The sequence below is a fragment of the Leopardus geoffroyi genome, chromosome B1 (assembly GCF_018350155.1).
Source record: "Leopardus geoffroyi isolate Oge1 chromosome B1, O.geoffroyi_Oge1_pat1.0, whole genome shotgun sequence".
Taxonomy (NCBI): domain Eukaryota; kingdom Metazoa; phylum Chordata; class Mammalia; order Carnivora; family Felidae; genus Leopardus; species Leopardus geoffroyi.
The window spans coordinates 146,048,722-146,054,681 of record NC_059327.1 but is presented as its reverse complement, the minus strand read 5'-3'; positions in this window follow the sequence as shown (position 1 = coordinate 146,054,681).

The following is a 5,960-nucleotide window of genomic DNA, read 5'->3' as shown; positions in this document are numbered from 1 at the left end:
TTTCTCAAAGACTGATGTCATGTGTCAACCTGATAACACAATTAAACAAGCAAGATTCACTCATTCCATCAGAATCTTTGGCTCAATGGTACACAGCTCCAAGGGACATGGGGCTCCAAGACAGCAATGGTGTGGACAGAATCCTCACGGATGGTGTTCTGGCTGCTACTGGGAGAGAAATGGGGAGCTGAGGGCAAGAAGCATTGCTGTTGCTGTCGCCCATACTACCAGCTGGCACTGAATGTTTTCAGTGTAGCCAACATTGTCCTGAGTACTTTTCATGCATTATCTCATTTAATCCTAACAATTCTATGCAGGAGATATCATTTTAATTCCCACTTTACAAATAGGCAACGTGAGTCTCGGGGGGATAAACGAATCTGTTCAATGTCATACAACTGGCAACTGGCAGAACCAAGGTTTGAATCTGAGTCCTCTAATCCCAGAACTATATTTTGTACACAGTACCTCCTAGGTGTGGCCATGTTGAATGACAAACAAAATCTGTTATTCGTAGAGAGGGAGGAGCACCCACGATCCTTGACAATGGCTCTTTTCTCCCACTATTCCAAGCCATAATTGCTGTGAATGCTGGAGGTGTAAGTGCTTGTCAGTCATGTCTCAGGAGAGCGTGGTGGGAACAGAGAGGAGACGAAGGTTGGTCATGGGCTCAGGGCCTGACTGCTCTCTAAACTTTTAATGTTCTTAGTGTTTCAGTGTCTGAAATTGAAGATGATGACCATTTAGTAGGTAATACATGCGAACAGTCACAGAATTTTTTTGGCATAGCGTTTGCAATGAAGTCTTGGGATTTTGATTTATTTCACCAACAAATAGTTATTAGTCTCCCACTGTGGATACAAATATGAGCCAATTAGAGATGGTTCCCCATGGCAGGGGAGACGGATAGTAAATAAGCAATCACATATGATGTCATAGGGATAGAAAAAGTCCTCTGCTGTGGGAGCACATTGCACAGGCACTCAATCTAAGTGAGAAGGGGTGGGCATCAAATGCCTTCTGCCATTAACTTGTTGTATGGCCTCAGATAAGTTCCCTACATTCCAAGACCTCCATTTCTTTGTGTCATGTGGGAGAATATTCTCCACGTCACAAAGGCTTTAGAGAAATGTATTAAATACTGTATAAAGTACCCAACACGATGGCCAGCAGATAATAGATGTTTATTTTGTAACGTTATTTTGTCCTTTTGCCACTTTCCAAACACTTCCATTTACTAATGAGGAGAGCGGGAAGAAAGTTTTACTCAGATAATGGATAATAAGTTTAGCAAACAGAAGCGAATCAGAGCACAGTTAGCTAATTCAATTTTGTACCTAACAGTGGATTCCGCTATGTGTCCAATACTGTGCTAAACACGGCAGATATGAAACCAGAGATCCAGGAACTTGCTGCCATCACAAGACTCTATAATCACAGAGAGTATTGTCAAAGAACTCTCTACTGAGACGCCAGAGAACACACTAGTAAAAAGTAGGTAAACAGTGTGATGTGAGGCAAGGAGGGAAAGGAAAGAGGATGGTTTCTTCAAAAGATATATTTTACCTAGAGACGAGAGGATGTGGAATGAGGGCAACTCACACTTACTCTGTATTGCTCAGACAGAACTCACACCAGTGAACAGAACATACCAGCACTCAGCACATGAAGCATTTACTAGTACTAGAGACGTTCCTCAGCAGGATAAGACTCACGATACAATAATTAGTGCCAAGATTGCATGTGCATGAGCAACCCCCACCCAGGTTTCAGGTGGGATCCAGGGATCCAGTCCTGGTCTTTCTAAGTTTTCTTCAAACTCTCTTTCTATGACTCAAATAAGAATTAGGTTTGTTATGGGGCACCTGGGTCGCTCCGTCTGTTGAGTACTAACTCTTGATTTTGGCTCAGGTCATGATCTCATGGTCATGAGGTTGAGCCCCACATTGGGCTCTGCACCTGGTGTGGAACCTGCTTAAGATTCTCTCTGTCTTGGGATGCCTGGTTGGCTCAGTCAGTTAAGCTTCTGACTTGAGCTCAGGTCATGATCTCGCGATCCGTGAGTTCGAGTCCCCCGTCGGGCTCTGTGCTGACAGCTCAGAGCCTGGAGCCTGCTTCAGATTCTGTGTCTCCCTCTCTCTCTGCCCCTTCCCCACTCATGGCCTGTCTCTCTCTCTCAAAAATAAATAAACATTAAAAAAATTTTAAAAAGGATTGTTAAATCTTCAAAAAAAAAAAAAAGAGATTCTTTCCCTCTCTCTCTCCCTCTCTCTCTCTCCCTCTATCCCTCTTCCACTTGCATGCATGCACACCCTCTCTCTCTCTAAGAAAAAATAGAATTAGTTTTGTTGTGAAATAGTACTTATTAAAAATCATCACTGTGTCTTATACTTGTATACCTTCCATTTTTTATCTGAAAAGTCAGTGTGAAAATCTCATTCTTTCAGAGAACAAATTCTGTGCTGTCTTTTGAGTATTATCACAAAACTCATCCCCTTGCCTTTGTTTAAATAATCCCCACTACTTGTTTTTCCTCTGGTCTGAAATTTCATCATTAGTCACTGACAAAGGACTTAGCATCTTTTTATGTTTTCAAGAATCTCTTGTTCTGAGAAGAAAGTTCCAATAGGATGTTAGTTTTCTCCAGTTTTTTAAAAAGAAGAATTAGTTTAGCACACATATAGTGTTTTGTTGTTGTGTTTTTTGTTTGTTTCATCAGCTCCAATCAGTTGATAGTGTCTCTCTTGTGGCATTGTGCAGTGAATAATCCTAAGGCTGAGCCAAGGTTCAAAGAGAAAGAGTGCAGTGATCAGTTAGTAATGTCTGCAGTGGGTGACAGTCTGTCAGCACTCATCCAAAGGATTTGTCGCTCCTGAGTAATAGGTCCATTTCTGATTGTTCCAGGAGGTTCAGAGTAAGATCTCAAGGGCACGGCTCTAAGAATGTACAACAGAAGAGATGCTGGGCATTAGAACTGTCTAGAGGACCCTGAAGAGGATTATAAAAACCTGCCAAAGATCATTTTTCCTTTGTTGACCCTAGTTTTCCATCACACATCATCCATATTCTTTATCATTGGCCAATGTGTCCCAAACCTAAATAATAACAGAACTGTCATTATTTTTCAGGTAAATATATCTTTCTTATTTGTGGTATATTTTTTGCCTAGGAATCCAGAATTGAGAATATATGGGTAGTAGAATTAAGCAATGGACTGACAGTCTTAGATCTTATCTGGTCCAAATCCTCCATATATAAATGAGGAAACTAAGGACAGGAATTGTTAGAGTAGTAACCAGTGATCTGCCATTTACAAAACTTTTGGACTTTACATTTATCTTAGACTTTTTATTTAATCAGTAATTACCTGTTTCTTCCTTTAGATCCCCAAACTGGATGTTAGGTAAAGGGGACAATAGCTGAGGAACGTTGACGTCTCAGTTTTCAATACTAGCTCTTGGGTGGTGTGGGCTCCAGAACCAGACAGACCTGGATTTCTACTTGTGAACCCATGAGTAAATTACATGATCCTGATTCTGTTGTTGCTACTGATCATTTTTTAAATTAGGTTTTTAATTTTAATTCCAGTATAGTTAAGATACAATGTTATATTAGTTTCAGGTATACAGTGTAGTGACTCAACAATTCTATACATTACTCTGTGCTCATCATAAGTGTACTCTTAATCTGCATCCACCTCCCTCTGGTAACTGTCTTTGTTCTCTAGAGTCTGTTTCTTGGTTTGTCTCGCTCTCTTTCTTTTTTTCCTTTGCTAGTTTTGTTTCTTAAATTCCACATGAATGAAATCATATGGTATTTGTTTTTCTCTGATTCATTTTGCTTCTCATTATACTCTCTAGCTCCATCCATGTTGTAATAAATGGCAATATTTTATTCTTTTTTATGGCTGAGTGATATTCCATTACAAATATATATATGTATATGTATATATATGTATATGTATATATATGTATATATACATATATGTGTATATATGTATATGTAATACATATGTGTAATACACACACACACACACACACACACACACATATATATATATATATATATATATATATACACACATATATATACACACACACATACCGTTTCTTCTTTATTCATTCGTCTATTGATGGACACTTGGGCTGCTTCCATAATCTGGCTATTGTAAATGATGCTGCCATAAACATAAAGATGCATGTATCCCTTTGAATTCGTGTTTTTGTATTTTTTGGCTAAATACCCAGTTGTGCCATTGCTGGATCCCAGGGTAGTTCTATTTTTAACTTTTTGAGGAACCTTCATACTGTTGTCCACAGTGGTTCCCCAGTTTGCATTCCCACCAACAGTCTATCAAAGTTTGTTTTTCTCCACATCCTCATCAACACCTATTGTTTCTTGTGTTTTTGATGTGAGCCATTCTGACAGGTGCAAGATAACATCTCATTGTAGTTTTGATTTGCATTTCCCTAATGATGAGTGATATTGAGCGTCTTTCCGTGTGTCTGCTGGCCATCTGGATGGCTTCTTTGGAGAAATGTCTGTTTATGTCTTCTGCCCATTTTTTAATTGGACTATTTGTTTTTTGGTTGTTGAGTTGTATTGTTTCTTTATATATTTTGGATACTAACCCTTTATCAGATATGTCATTTGTACATGTCTTCTCCCCATCCAATAGGTTGCTTTTTAGTTTTGTTGATTGTTTTCTTTACTGTGCAGAAACTTTTAATTTTGATGTAGTCCTAATAGTTTAGTTTTGCTTTTATTTCCCTCAGGAGACATTATCCAGAAAAATGTTGCTATGGCCTATGTCAGAGAAATTATTGCCTGTGTTTTCTTCCTGGATTTTTATGGTTTCATGTCTCATGTTTAGGTCTTTAACCCATTTTGAGTTTATTTTTGTGTATGGTGTAAGAAAGTGGTTTCACTCTTTTGGATGTAGCGGTCCAGTTTTCCCAGCACCATTTGTTGAAGAGACTGTCTTTTTCCCATTGCATATTCTTTTCTCCTTTGTAGAAGATTAATTGACCACATAATTGTGGGTTTATTCCTGGGTTTTCTATTCTGTGCCATTGATCTGGCTGTCTATATTTTTAAAATTTATTCATTTATTTTAAGAGAAAGAGAGAGAGCGACCAAGTGGGGGAGGGGCAGAGAGAGAGAGGGAGAGAGAGAATACCAGGCAGGCCCTGCACTGTCAGTGCAGAGTCTGATGTGGGGCTTGAACTCATGAACCATTAGATCATGACCTGAGCTGAAGTCAGATGCTCAACCAACTGAGCCACCCAATCTGTGTGTCTTTTTTTTGTGTGTGTGCCAGCACCATACTGTTTGGTTACTACACTTTTGTAATATAACTTGAAGTCCAGAAGTGTGATACTTCCAGTTTTGTTTTTCTTTTTCAAGATTGTCCTTTTGGGTTTTTTTTTTTTTTGTGGTGCCACACAGATTTTAGGATTGTTTGTTCTCGTTCCATGAAAAATGCTGTTTGACAGAGATTGCATTAAATGTGTAGATTGCTTTGGGTAGTATAGACATTATAACTATATTTGCCCTTCCAATCAATCCATGGGCATGGAATGTCTTTCCATTTCTTCGTATTGTCTTCAAGTTGTTTCATCAGTGTTTTACAGTTTTCAGAGTACAGGTCTTTTTCCTCTTTGATTAAGTTTACTCTAGGTATTTTATTATTTTTGGTGCCATTGTAAATGGGATCATTTTCTTAATTTCTCTTTCTGCTGCTTCATTATTAGTGTATAGAAATGCAGTAGATTTCTGTGCATTGATTTTGTGTCCTGTGACTACTGAATTCATTTTTTCAGTTTTAGTAGTTTTTTGGTGGAGTCCTTAGGGTTTTCTATATTTAGTATCATGTCATCTACAAATAGTGAAAGTTTTACTTCTTCCTTACCAATTTGGATACCTTTTATTTCTTTTTGTTTTCTGATTACTGTGGCTAG